The sequence below is a fragment of the Prinia subflava genome, chromosome 2 (genome assembly GCF_021018805.1).
Source record: "Prinia subflava isolate CZ2003 ecotype Zambia chromosome 2, Cam_Psub_1.2, whole genome shotgun sequence".
NCBI lineage: Eukaryota > Metazoa > Chordata > Aves > Passeriformes > Cisticolidae > Prinia > Prinia subflava.
The window spans coordinates 1,719,065-1,731,178 of record NC_086248.1 but is presented as its reverse complement, the minus strand read 5'-3'; the positions used below and the strand labels follow the sequence as shown (position 1 = coordinate 1,731,178).

At 47.5% G+C, this 12,114-nt stretch overlaps 1 protein-coding gene across 5 annotated transcripts in view; it reads right to left on the bottom strand.

Moving 5' to 3' along the window:
- Positions 1–12,114, bottom strand: part of EXTL3 (exostosin like glycosyltransferase 3) — a 140,916-nt gene that overhangs the window by 110,644 nt on the left and 18,158 nt on the right. For 2 of the 5 annotated variants that reach the window (XM_063422972.1, XM_063422991.1), the window contains exon 1: positions 9,943–10,171. The exons of 2 other annotated variants lie outside the window; for them this stretch is intronic. The gene's annotated coding sequence lies outside the window, so the exon portion shown is untranslated. Of the gene's footprint in view, positions 1–9,843; positions 9,911–9,942; positions 10,172–12,114 lie in introns of those variants that run through there. One more of the 5 variants, XM_063422986.1, reaches the window with a different exon arrangement.

The window sequence follows — 12,114 nt, the reverse complement described above, 5'->3', positions numbered from 1 at the left end:
ATTCTGACCCTTTGCTCTCAAGGGCTGTCAGATTTTAAAGTGGGAAAACGCCAGAATTTTCAAAAAGGAAAAAGGAAGAACCATTGGTGTCAGCCCCGAGAAGTGCAGGTTTCACAGTGTTGGTGTGGAGCAAGGCCCTCAGATATTGGATATTTTCCTACAAACCAAACCCACTGTGGGCTCTGACCACAACCCAGTGGCACTGAGGAACCAGATTTCACAACAGCTCTGCTAAAACTTTGTTTAAAAAAAAAATTCCTTTTTTCCCTTTCCCTAAACCTGGTGAGGTTCTATGATCTCATCACATTACAACCTTTAAAGCTGAAAAGGACAAAAAAGCAGACAAAAAACCCCAAAACAAAATAACACAAAACCAAAGCAAAGCCACAAAACCAACAAAAACCCCACAGACCTTTCATCATCCCATCTCTAGACATGCAAAAATATAACGAGAATTTTCTCCTTGAAGAAAGGAAGGTTTTTTTTGTACTAATACCCAGGATAAGCAATTCTGGCTTAAAAAAATCCAGGCAAACAACCACACCAAAAAGTTTCAAAAACTTCATCTGTGGAAGTCTCGTCAAATAGAGCTTAACCTTTAAAAAAGCAAAACCAGTAATGCACACAGAAAAAAAAAAACAGCCTTTGCTGTCAGAATGTAATTAAAAAACCCAAAACAACTCAATTTTGCTCTATATCAAGATTGCCAGGAGCTGATCTGGGAGAAAGTCAAGCAAACAAATTTTCTCTCCGAGATTCCAAAAGGTCATTTCAAACAATTACTAAAACCCAGTACTGCAAACAACATATGCCAATTCTTTTTGGGTTTGTTTTTTTTTTTTCAATTTACAAGATATCTTTGCTGCTCCAGTTATTACCTGGAAAGAATAACAATCCCAGGGATTGTGCACCTGATTAAATAATTGCGTGAATTACCGAGGAATCACTAAAACTGTATTTTAAAAAGAATTGAGAACTGTTTGTTTATTCTTCCTCTGCTTTTGCATAACAGTTCCCAAAACAGGTCTCATCTGCAGCTCAGCTTGGGCCAGGATGAAGAACACTGGACAGGAAGTAAGGGAGATTATTAAATTCACTTCTCAAAACAGAAAAGCGGAATCCATAGCAAGGCGACATCAGAATAAAAAGTCAGGCAATAAAAAGAAGCCCCAAAGTCTGAAAAATTTGTACCCAATGCACATTTTCAGGCAATAAAAAGAAGCCCCAAAGTCTGAAAAGTTTGTACCCAATACACATTTTCAGGCAATAAAAAGAAGCCCCAAAGTTTGATAAATTTATACCCAATACACATTTTCAGGCAATAAAAAGAAGCCCCAAAGTCTGAAAAGTTTGTACCCAATACACATTTTCAGGCAATAAAAAGAAGCCCCAAAGTCTGAAAAGTTTGTACCCAATACACATTTTCAGGTAATAAAAAGAAGCCCCAAAGTCTGAAAAATTTGTACCCAATGCACATTTTCAGGCAATAAAAAGAAGCCCCAAAGTCTGAAAAGTTTGTACCCAATACACATTTTCAGGCAATAAAAAGAAGCCCCAAAGTCTGAAAAATTTATACCCAATGCACATTTTCAGGCAATAAAAAGAAGCCCCAAAGTCTGAAAAGTTTGTACCCAATACACATTTTCAGGTAATAAAAAGAAGCCCCAAAGTCTGAAAAATCTGTACCAAATACACATTTTTAGGCATAAAAAGAAGCCCCAAAGTCTGAAAAGTTTGTACAATACACATTTTCAGGCAATAAAAAGAAGCCCCAAAGTCTGAAAAGTTTGTACCCAATACACATTTTCAGGCAATAAAAAGAAGCCCCAAAGTCTGAAAAGTTTGTACAATACACATTTTCAGGTAATAAAAAGAAGCCCCAAAGTCTGAAAAATCTGTACCAAATACACATTTTTAGGCATAAAAAGAAGCCCCAAAGTCTGAAAAAATTGTACAATACACATTTTTCCAGTTGTCTCACTACCAAGACCCTTCAAAAGGTGGCATTTTCTTCTCTCAGTGCCACTCCAGCCCCATTGACAGGAAGTGCCCGTGTCAGCACAAAGTTCTGCTGCACCCAGCAGCACCGAGGAGCTGAAAAATGAGCATCTGATTCTGGTGACCTTCACAGTCATGTACAACAGCCAACTATTCCTGTCCATTCAGCGTGTTCGTGCAGAACGGGTCCCTGAGCTTCACTAAATCACCCTCCTTTGGTCCTGAGCGCTCTCTGGGGATGCAGGGAGGGTAAAAGGTGCTGGGGCAGCTCCCCAGAATTCCCTGACAGAAGGGGGCAGCCAGGTGGGATCAGGCTCTGCTCTCAGGGAACAGGGACAGAATTGGAGAAATAGCCTCAAGCTGTGCCAGAGGAGGTTTAGGTTGGATAACAGGAGGAATTTCTTCACTTAAAGGGCTGTCCATCCCTGGCAGGGCAGTGGTGGAGTCTCCATTCCTGGAGGGATTTAAAATCCACATGGATGTGGCTCTTGGGGTCAGTGGTGGCCTTGGCAGTGTTGAGGGATGGTTGGACTCCATGATCTCCAAGTGCTTTTCCAATCTAAACTGTTCTCTGATTCCCTTCCAAAGACACTCCAACATGAATCCGCCCTTGCCTTGTGCTCCCCACCACTGAGAGGACTCCCCACCCCCTACCAAAAATCCCCCAAGCAGTTCGATCTTGGATTTCCAAACCAAATCACTTCACTGAGGCATCACTGAAAGACAGGGACTGCAGAGCTGAGAGAGGGACATGGCCACCCCCTTCCAGCAGCAGGCTGTGAGATCAGTTCAACCATGTCACAAATGCCAAATTCGAAGGTCGGTGTCAACAAGCACCAGGCAGCACCTCCCTGCCTCACAGACACTTTGTGATACACTGTGGAAATGTTAACCTGTATTTCCTGAGCAGTTAAAAAGCACAGAAGCAGGAGGAGGTGACAGAAAAGCTTGGATATAATCCCCTCTCTCCTCAAAAGACTTCACGTAAACAAACAGGCTGAACAGGGAGATCTCTTGATGCACACACAACAGCTTTTGGTAAACAGGCTAAGAATAGGTACAGGGACAGCAAAGTGTCCAAGCGAGACTCCCCTGCTCACAATTCCCAATACTGCTCCTGCTTTATTCAGTTTGGAGGAGAGGAAATTCGCTTTGGTTCTTTTTATAACACTTGCTCCATTGCATTTGTCAAACAGCTGCCACTTTGTGTCCCAGGGAGAGCTGCAGGAACCCCAGGCTCGCGTGTCGGCGCACGCAGCAGGATCAGAGACGCGCACGGAAACAGGCGCCAGATCTGCCTGCAGATTCCAGGTCACTCCTTCCAGGGCAATGGAATTATCAGAGACACAAGTCACAGCAAAGCCTGGGTCATGCTGGTGGAAACTACCCACGGAGATGCTCCTGGCACTGCCACCTGAGCAATGGCACCCTAAACACAAGCTCAGCGAAACACTCTGCATGCAAAAACAGCTTCCACAAGGGAGAAACAATTCTGTAGCTTGGCCTTTCTAATCAAAATCATCATTGTCCCAACAATGTAGAAGTAACTTGAAGAGAAAGAGCAGGTCTGATCCCTGAGGGTGGGGGGAGATCAGCTTGTGTACAAAAACCTTGAGATACCTGCCAGCTCCAGCTCAATCCTTACTCCTAACTAACGACACCCTGGGGACACTGGCAAAAGGCTTGGTGCTATTCATCATTGCCACAAAGTAAAAACAGAGTCAGGAGACCCTGGAGGCAAATGCAAGAAAACAACGGCAAGATTTCTTTGAATCTTTTTTTATTACATCTTCATTTTTGTTAAAAATTCTCAGATTAACGTCAACAATGACACTCTGCAGATGTTACTGATTTCCCTGTGAAGAATGGCAGCCTCAAATGTGTTTTAAAGGTAAGGAGTGTAAGAAGTTGGCAGACTATGACAGAGCCCAGCAGCAAAAAAAACCCCCTAAAATGCTTCTGGGTCCATCAAATCTCACCTGCTCTGCTGGAAGGGAACCACCTCAGGATCAGCTCCACCTTCTGCTTTTAACAACCACCCTACAAGAGCACTACAAGAGTAGCTCTCCCCTTTCTCCAGGTCCTTGGTTTTGTTTTGGGATGCGCTGTTGAGAACTTTGCAAGGAAAAGCTTAGCAGCTAATTGTCAGACGCCACAGTAATTAGTGGCACCTCTCCAAGGCATCCATCTCTGGCTGCTTCTCCGATAGATGGCTCCTCCTCAATGCCCACATTAAAATGAAGGTGCACGAGGTAGGCGGCAGATTCATTTACAAGCACCAAGGTCTTCCCAGGAGAGATGCCTAAGGAAAGAAATATCTTAGCTAAACAACGCATTGGTTTGGTTTTTTTTTCCCTTCCTATTTGCTATGGAAGTGCTATCTTTATTAATTATCTGAGAATGATGCTAACCTATTCTCTGACATGTATTATTAGATGTACAATGGGAGTCAATGTGCTCCTGTATCACATGGGCAGCAAATTACCTCTAAATGAGGAAGACAAGATCACACTGTCCTGACTTGTGCCCACCTGCTGGCCACACACCACAGCTTTGATGTCACTTCTGCACTTACATCAAAGATTTCCAACCTGTTTTACTTGCAGACCCTCACAAGTTTCCCTGCAGGGCTCTGGTAGGGAATTCAGGACTGCTCTGCTTAGACTTTCCAGACCCCTTAGGAAGAGGCTCACAGCACTGCTCTATATATTTAGGCTCTGCTCTCAGCTCCGAGGCTCCCCACTTGTTTGGCAGCTTCTTCTTGTCACAAGCTCCAACGCTTCCACGCCAACCTTTTCCAGGCATCATCTGTGTGTCGGCAGCACTCCCCAGCAGATCCTGCACTCCACACGATCCAGAACACATCACTTCCCACGAGGTGCCTACACAGAGCAGCCCTGCTCCACAATTACTTCCTCGTGCCCGTAATAGAGGCACCAAAAGACGCGCACGGATCCCAGCGCGACGCGCGTTACGTACGGCGCCGAGGCACCGGATCACGGGTGGAAAGGGTAAAGGAGCCCTTCCCACATTCCATGACGTGCTGGATTCCATCAGACCCAGGCCCAGAAGGTGGGGAACACATGGGATGAGGAAAAGGAAAGCTTCTCTTCACGTTGGAAATGGAGGTGCGTTGATGGGACAACGTAATGGAGGACATCGGATGGGTTTTTTTGTATTGGTTTTATAAGCAGAGAAGACAATTTCCACATTAATTGTCCAAACCCGAATTCATCATCTCTTTGTCTGCATTTACAAAGTACCCAACCTGTCAAGGAGTGTTCCCTGAGGAAGGCACTGCATGGGCAGAGCAGTGCATTTCCTGCCCCGTGGCACTGTGGCCTTCAAACAAACAGAACTCACTTCCAGGTGAATCCATCGATGCCAAATATTCCGGCACAGATTTGAGATGACTTTGTTACCCTGAACAGGAAAACAGCTCATCCAGAGGCAGATGTTGGAATCCACACTTCAGGCAACGCTGGTACCAAAACACAACAGGAAGGAAAAACAAACCTCAGGCTACCTGCACTGTCACTGTCCCTAAAAGTAAAGTCAGATGACCAAAACACAACAGGAAGGAAAACAAACCTCAAGCTACCTGCACTGTCACTGTCCCTAAGATTAAAGCCAAATAAGAAGATACCTGGAAGTATTTTGAACCATAAAAGAGAGCATTTTATGAGGCAAGACAGGTAAAAGACCAAACAGCTGGGCACTGTGTGAAGTAGGGGAATAAAAATGTTACTTCTGCACTGGGAAATGTTCTTAGTATTTTCTATTCCAAGATACTTGAAAGTGTTTCTTGGAATCTGTGGGTTAATCCCATGTTCTGACACCACTCTCAGGCAGGCATTTGCATGAGAAAAGTGGTACATTTTCTTAATGCACCAAAATTCACAGGAAAGGGGAGGGCAGAGGATAGCAGAGAAAACACAAACCCCGACTCCAGGCAACAAGATTCCAATCATTTAAAAAGGTGATTGTAAGAGCAGAAATTCTGAGACTCATTGAGAATATGTGCTTTAACATAGTCCTTATGTCCATTAGTGGCTATAGATTAGTGGCAGATGCTGGTCTGGAGGTTTAGGATTCCATCCCATGCAAAAAAAAAAAAACCCTACAGGATTGATTTGATTGATTTATACTCAATTTTCTGTATTTCACTCGATTTTACCCTTGAGGAACAGATCACTCTGTAGTGTTATTGGTTATGTCAACGCAGCCCTGAGAAACCATTATCCATTTATCTCCAATTAGCAGGGACAGATCATCAAATCCCAGAATGGTCTGGGTTAGGAGGGGCCTTAAAGGTCATCCCATTCCACCCTCTGCCATGGGCAGGGACACTTCCCACTATCCCAGGTTGCTCCAAGCCCATCCAGCCTGGCCTTGGATACTCCCAGGGATCCAGGGGCAGCCACAGCTTCTCTGGGAATTCTATTCCAGGCCCTCTTCACCCTCACAGCAAAGAATTCTTTCCTAAAATCTAACCTAAACCTGTCCTCTTCCATCCGAGATGGATTAGTCAGACCTCTAAACTGCTCTTGCCGGCAACAGGCATCAATTAACAAAAAGCAATGACTTCACAGAAACGGGATTTCAATTTGCACTTCAAAACTGGCCCTGCAAGTGCTGTTAATAACATCAATTTACCTGGTGGGCCAGCGCTGGAGGCTTCCTACGCCCGGGCAGCCCGGGGATCGATGAGCTGCACACGCTTCTGCCTTTATCCTCCCTAAACAAACCCCAAAACCTCAAACTGCCTTTGCACCTCTTCTCAAGCACGATTTGCATGTGCCGAGCAGCGGGCTGAGCTGCAGGAGCCAGACTCAACCACACCAAGCCCCAGTAAAAAGCACTTTCAAGCGTTCTCCGAGAAGGAAACTCTGCTTTTGAGGATTGAGGTTTGCAGCCCCACGACTGCAGCTCGTAGCCGTGCTAGATTTAGCCCAGTGAGCACAGCCTGGGTCAGCACGGGTTGGAGGAGAGGCCCCAGCTGCATCCCCCAAATCCCATGGGAATGCTCTCCCCACTGCCAAGCCATGCAGCAGCAGAGATATTTGTTTTTTCAGTACAGAGTGGTGTATCTAAACAAGCCTATGAGTTACTTGTCTTTTTCACATGAAAAAACAACAATATTTTGCTTGTTGGGTGGTTAAGACATAGGAATCCCACTCATTAGGAGCAACACCAAATATTGCATCCCGAGTTAAAATCCCATAGTTAGGAGCTGCTTCAAAATCTGCTCCTTCTCAAAAAATAAAGGTATTTAGGACAGATCGCAAGAAAAATCCCTGGTGATGAGACAGGAGCCAATGAGCATGAGCTCTCTTCCAGTTCACTGCCTCTGTGGGGTCTCCAAAGCAGAAAAATTGTCTCTGGACCAGGAACCAATTCACAAAGGGCTGCCGTGATCTTGGCATCGAACAGGTAACATCTGTGGTTAGCTGCAATTCCCAGCCTGGTGAAAACATTGCTGTGGGCAGCACGAGGAATGCCCTGGGAAAACAGGCAAGGCAGCTGGGAGGGGTGATAGGAGTCAAAGAGTAAGGGAAAAAAAAACAAACAGAGGCTGGAAGAAAAAAAAAAACCAAATACACGCAAAATATACATGGCCAGAAGGAGAGAGACAAACTGAAAACTTGAAGGCGTCATGGGACTTCAAGAATTAATAATCATGGGAAGCAAGCTCAGGAAGGGCTCTGGCTTCCTATAAGCAAACAAAACTTAGGAATGCATCAACATCATCCAGCTCATCGGCTAAACAGTCCCAGAGATCCACAGATATTCAAGGGAAGATGATGATGATGATGATGATGATCTGTCCCAGCCCATCTGAACAGCACACAAGAAATGATTTTGCTGTGTATTGTTGAGACCCAGCCTCAGTGATGCCAATTCAAGTCATGTTTTACTTGTTCCCAGCATTTGACCACTGCCAAAATCCATTGTCACGTGTAAACAAACATGAGAGCTAATAGTCCCCACTTGAAAAACCAGAGAATTCCAGAAAACTGCTCTGGACTTCCCTTCTGCAACACGACATCAAGAAGTTTGAGAATTGTCTGTACCACAGCCGAGCTGCTGGAAAAATTTGCTCAGTGAAGGCAGGCAATTACCCCGCTCCAGAATCCCTGAACACCGAGCTGAACCCATGCAAACTCCCATTTCTGGAATGAGAAATGGAAAAGCAGAGGCATCCCAAAGGCCTGAGTGGGTACAGATAACACTGCATGATAACAACTGGGCTCTCAGATGGTGAAGTTAAGGGATTTGTCAGGGGGAGGTGAATCTCCCTCCTCATCACCACATAATCAGACTGTGGTTCATTTCTGATGCTATTTCTGCATAGAAACGAGTTTAAGATTACTCAGTACTTGATAAAAGCCGCCAGCCCACGTTCCAAGATGCTACTATCTCGGATATCAGAGATTTCTCCATGAGAACAGAAATATCTGAGATAATCACCTGCATGTGACACTCCTCTCGGGAAACAAAGTTACTTAATCTTCTTCACACACATATGAAGATTGCAGCACAAAAAAACCCAGGCACTTTAAAGGCAAGTTATCATATCATGGTATCAACACACACGGTCTATCAGACTCACACAGAAACAACAAGAGGTCAGAAACTGGTCAATGCTTGGATTTTAACACACACACAGCAACAGAACAGCTTCTCTAAAGTGCTTCTCAGCATCTGTGAATCCTTAATACCACTTGAAACATTTCCAGCCCCTTCAGGCTCCAAATTGTTTGGGTTTGGACCAGCGTAACAGGGCATTAGCCTGTCAGTATTAAGTTTATTATTACTGCCACACAGGTAAAATTTTTGGTAAAGACCCCGATGTTTCTTGAGCAGGAAGAGACCTCATGTGGGGAAAACAGCTGGGAAAAAATAGTAACAGATCTTAACTTCAGCAAATAACTCACAGGAGTGCAATACCAGCCACGCTGAGAAGCCCAGAGTGAGGGCAGCCTCGTCCTTGCTGTCCTCACCACCTTGCAAGCCAGAACCCCAGCAAGAACCACAAGGACCAGACTCAGAGTGGGAGAAATGGGGCTGCACTGGCCAGGGTGGACGTGATGGTCCCTGAAACACTTGTCCCACATCCACAGGCAGGACACTGGAGTCTCAAGATCCTTGCTGGATGCAGGAGGGAGGACAGGCAGGAAGGCTGGAGCCTGTCAGCAGCACCTGGGCACCACCTGCCACCACAGCCCCTCTGCCATGAGGGTCCCCAGGCTTGTGGGGGCCCCTCCACAGCGGCCCTAACTCTGTGAGACTCCCACAGTGCCCCTCATGCTGTGAGGGACTCTCACAGCCAACCTGAGGGGCTCTCCCAGCCTTGTGGGGGTCCCTCTTTGCAGTGTGACATCCCCACAGTGCCTCTCACGCTGTTGAGGTGAGGGATTCCCTTCACAGCCTCACCAGCCCTAAAAGAACCCCCAGCCCTGAGGGAGCTCCCGCACGGTGCGCCCATCCCTGAGCGACCCCCTCACAGACCCCTCAGCAACCTCTCCCCGCCGTGCCGCCATTCCTGAGGGACCCCCGCTCACAGCCCCCCCCAGCCCTGCAGGATCTGCGCTCACAGCTCTCCCCAGCCCTGAGGGACCCCCATCAGACCCCCCCAGCCCTGAGGGACCCCCGCTCACGGCTCCCCCAGCCTCGAGGGACTCCTCTCGCAGTCCCCCCAGCCTTGAGGGACCCCTGCTCAGAGCTCCGCCGGCCCTCAGGGACCCCGCGCCCCCCTCCTGCCCCTCAGGGACGCCCCAGCCGAGCCCCCCCCACGCCGCCGCTCCAGGGGGCTTCCCCCGGACTGTACCATTCCCGCCTTACCCGGCCCCACGGGCTGCCGCGGAGGTTCCGGGGGGGGGCGTGTTACCGCTCTCCCACCTTCCTCCCCCTCTCCCCGTGCGTGGTACGGTCCACTCCTACCTCTCGGCGCCCTCACTTCGCCCTCCTGGCGGAGCCGCGAGTGGCTGGGGGGGGAGCCATAGCCGCTGCCTCGTCTTCCCGCTCCGTCCGCCTTCCCCTGCTCCCCCCCCCCCCACGGGCCGGACACAATTGGTTTATTCCGAGAAGCCGGCCGATCTTCTCCCCTTAAACCGCTGGGTCTCGCACGTCTTCGGCCATTTCCGACCGAACCGGCGGAAGTTACCGAAGTGGCGGCGGAACTTAACGAAGGGAGGCGGAGATAGCCGAAGCGGGGGCGGAGATTGGCGAAGCGGGGGTGGAGACACCCGAAGGGTTAAGGGCGGGGAGCAGCGAGACTCTCGGCTCCGGAACCTGACGGGAACAGCCGAAGCTTCCCCAGGCTCGGCTCTCGCCACTGCGCAGGCGCGCCGCGCCCCGGCGCGTTTTCCCGCCTAAAAGGCGGGCGCGCGCCCGTGCCTCGCACCTTCTGCTCCCCTCATGGAAGGGGCGCGATGTTGTCAGTGTCTGATGCTGCCTCGAAGGGGCAGCCGCAGCCCGGCCCTGGGGGTAGGCAGCCCTGTTTATCCCCCTAAAACCCTGTCAGTGTCCCTGTGGAGCTCAGGCAGTCCTTGCAGTGCTGTGTACCCCTCCAAGAACCCCATGACAATGCGCCCATGGAGCTCTGTCATCCCTCAGCCCTACAGTGATGTGGACGTCCAGGTGGCTCCTGGCACAAGAGGTTAGGAAATCAACTGTGTTAGGGGAAAGTGATCAGCACATACTAAAATACCACTATGGTTTGGAGTTTGTTAGAAAATAACATCCAGGTCCATGCTGGAGGGTTGGCATGAACAGCATCAGTGGTTAAATGTTGTGAAGTCAGAGAAGCCATGTAGAAATCAGTGACTAGTACTAAACATAGCATGCAACAGATGGTAAGTGAAGCAAAAGAGGGGAGAAAAAAGCAATGAAGAAATGAAGGTGGGGGAGAAAGGCAAGTAACAGTGCCAGCATCTTCTCACAACAAAACCGCATCACACAGGTCCAGTCCTCTGTTTATAGGTTCCAGTTTTACATATTAGGAGCTCCATGAAAGGCACTTGTATCTATGCCATCAAATCCCACACCAAAACACACACTATGACAACTTTGGGGGAATTAGAGAGTTTTTCACAGAAGAAATGGGGGTTTATCTCCAGGAGTAAAGAGGATGGTGTGCTTCTGGCCACAAAGCTCCAGGAATCTCAGCTTTAATAAAACATGAGCACTTCAAAACGGCGAAAAACCACTTTTCCATCACTCTGCACTTTTTAACAGTCATTTACACATGTGTAAAGAATGCAAGGAGAAACTAGCTTTTATTCTGAGATGAAAAAGCAGCGAGGGGTGAGGCGGGGGCACAGGTCTGCCCTTTGATAAGTGATACAAAATCCAATCTCGCCGCAGGGAACCTGCTGTACAGAGGGGCAAGAATAGGAACTGCAGGTTCAAAGGCTTGGTGAAACAATACTTTTCATATTTTATCAGGCCAAAAATTTTAAAAAGATTATGACTATGACACAGTATAAAGACTAAATTAACATTCGAATCACTGAACACACCCACGTTGTCCTACCACACACATCTGTTCCCACTGTGCCACGGCTCGGGGTTTTGTATTCCACTCTGATCTACCTGGAGCTCTTCAGGAGGAAAGAGGGAGACAATCATTCCCCTCATGTCCTCACCAAGGAAGAAACACCAGTGGAGAATGTGCACTTCAGGGACAGCTCTGGAGAACAATTCTTCTCCCAGCTCCCAAAAGAAAAGGAGCTGTCAGGATCAGCAGTCAGTCTGGCAGGTCTCCCTTTCAGGAAGCGCTGTCAAGGCTATTACAGATTATATCGACAGAGACACCTTTGGATTTAATCCCCTTCTCTGTGTGCTTCCCCTTCTTCCTCTAACAGGAATTGGTTTTAAAGAGGAGTTTTCAGCTTCCCTTCTACCAAGTGAAAAATCCACTTTTCTGCTGCCTTCTGCTTATCCCAAAAGAAAAATTACTGTATTCAAATGCCCTCATTTCCCACCTTTTCTGCCATCTGGGCTTTTATTTTCTCATATACACGTAAAATTTCCACACCAGAAAAGGATCCTAAAGGGCAGGGTCTATAACCTACAATTAATAATTATTTAAACAAGAAAATAAATTGCCAA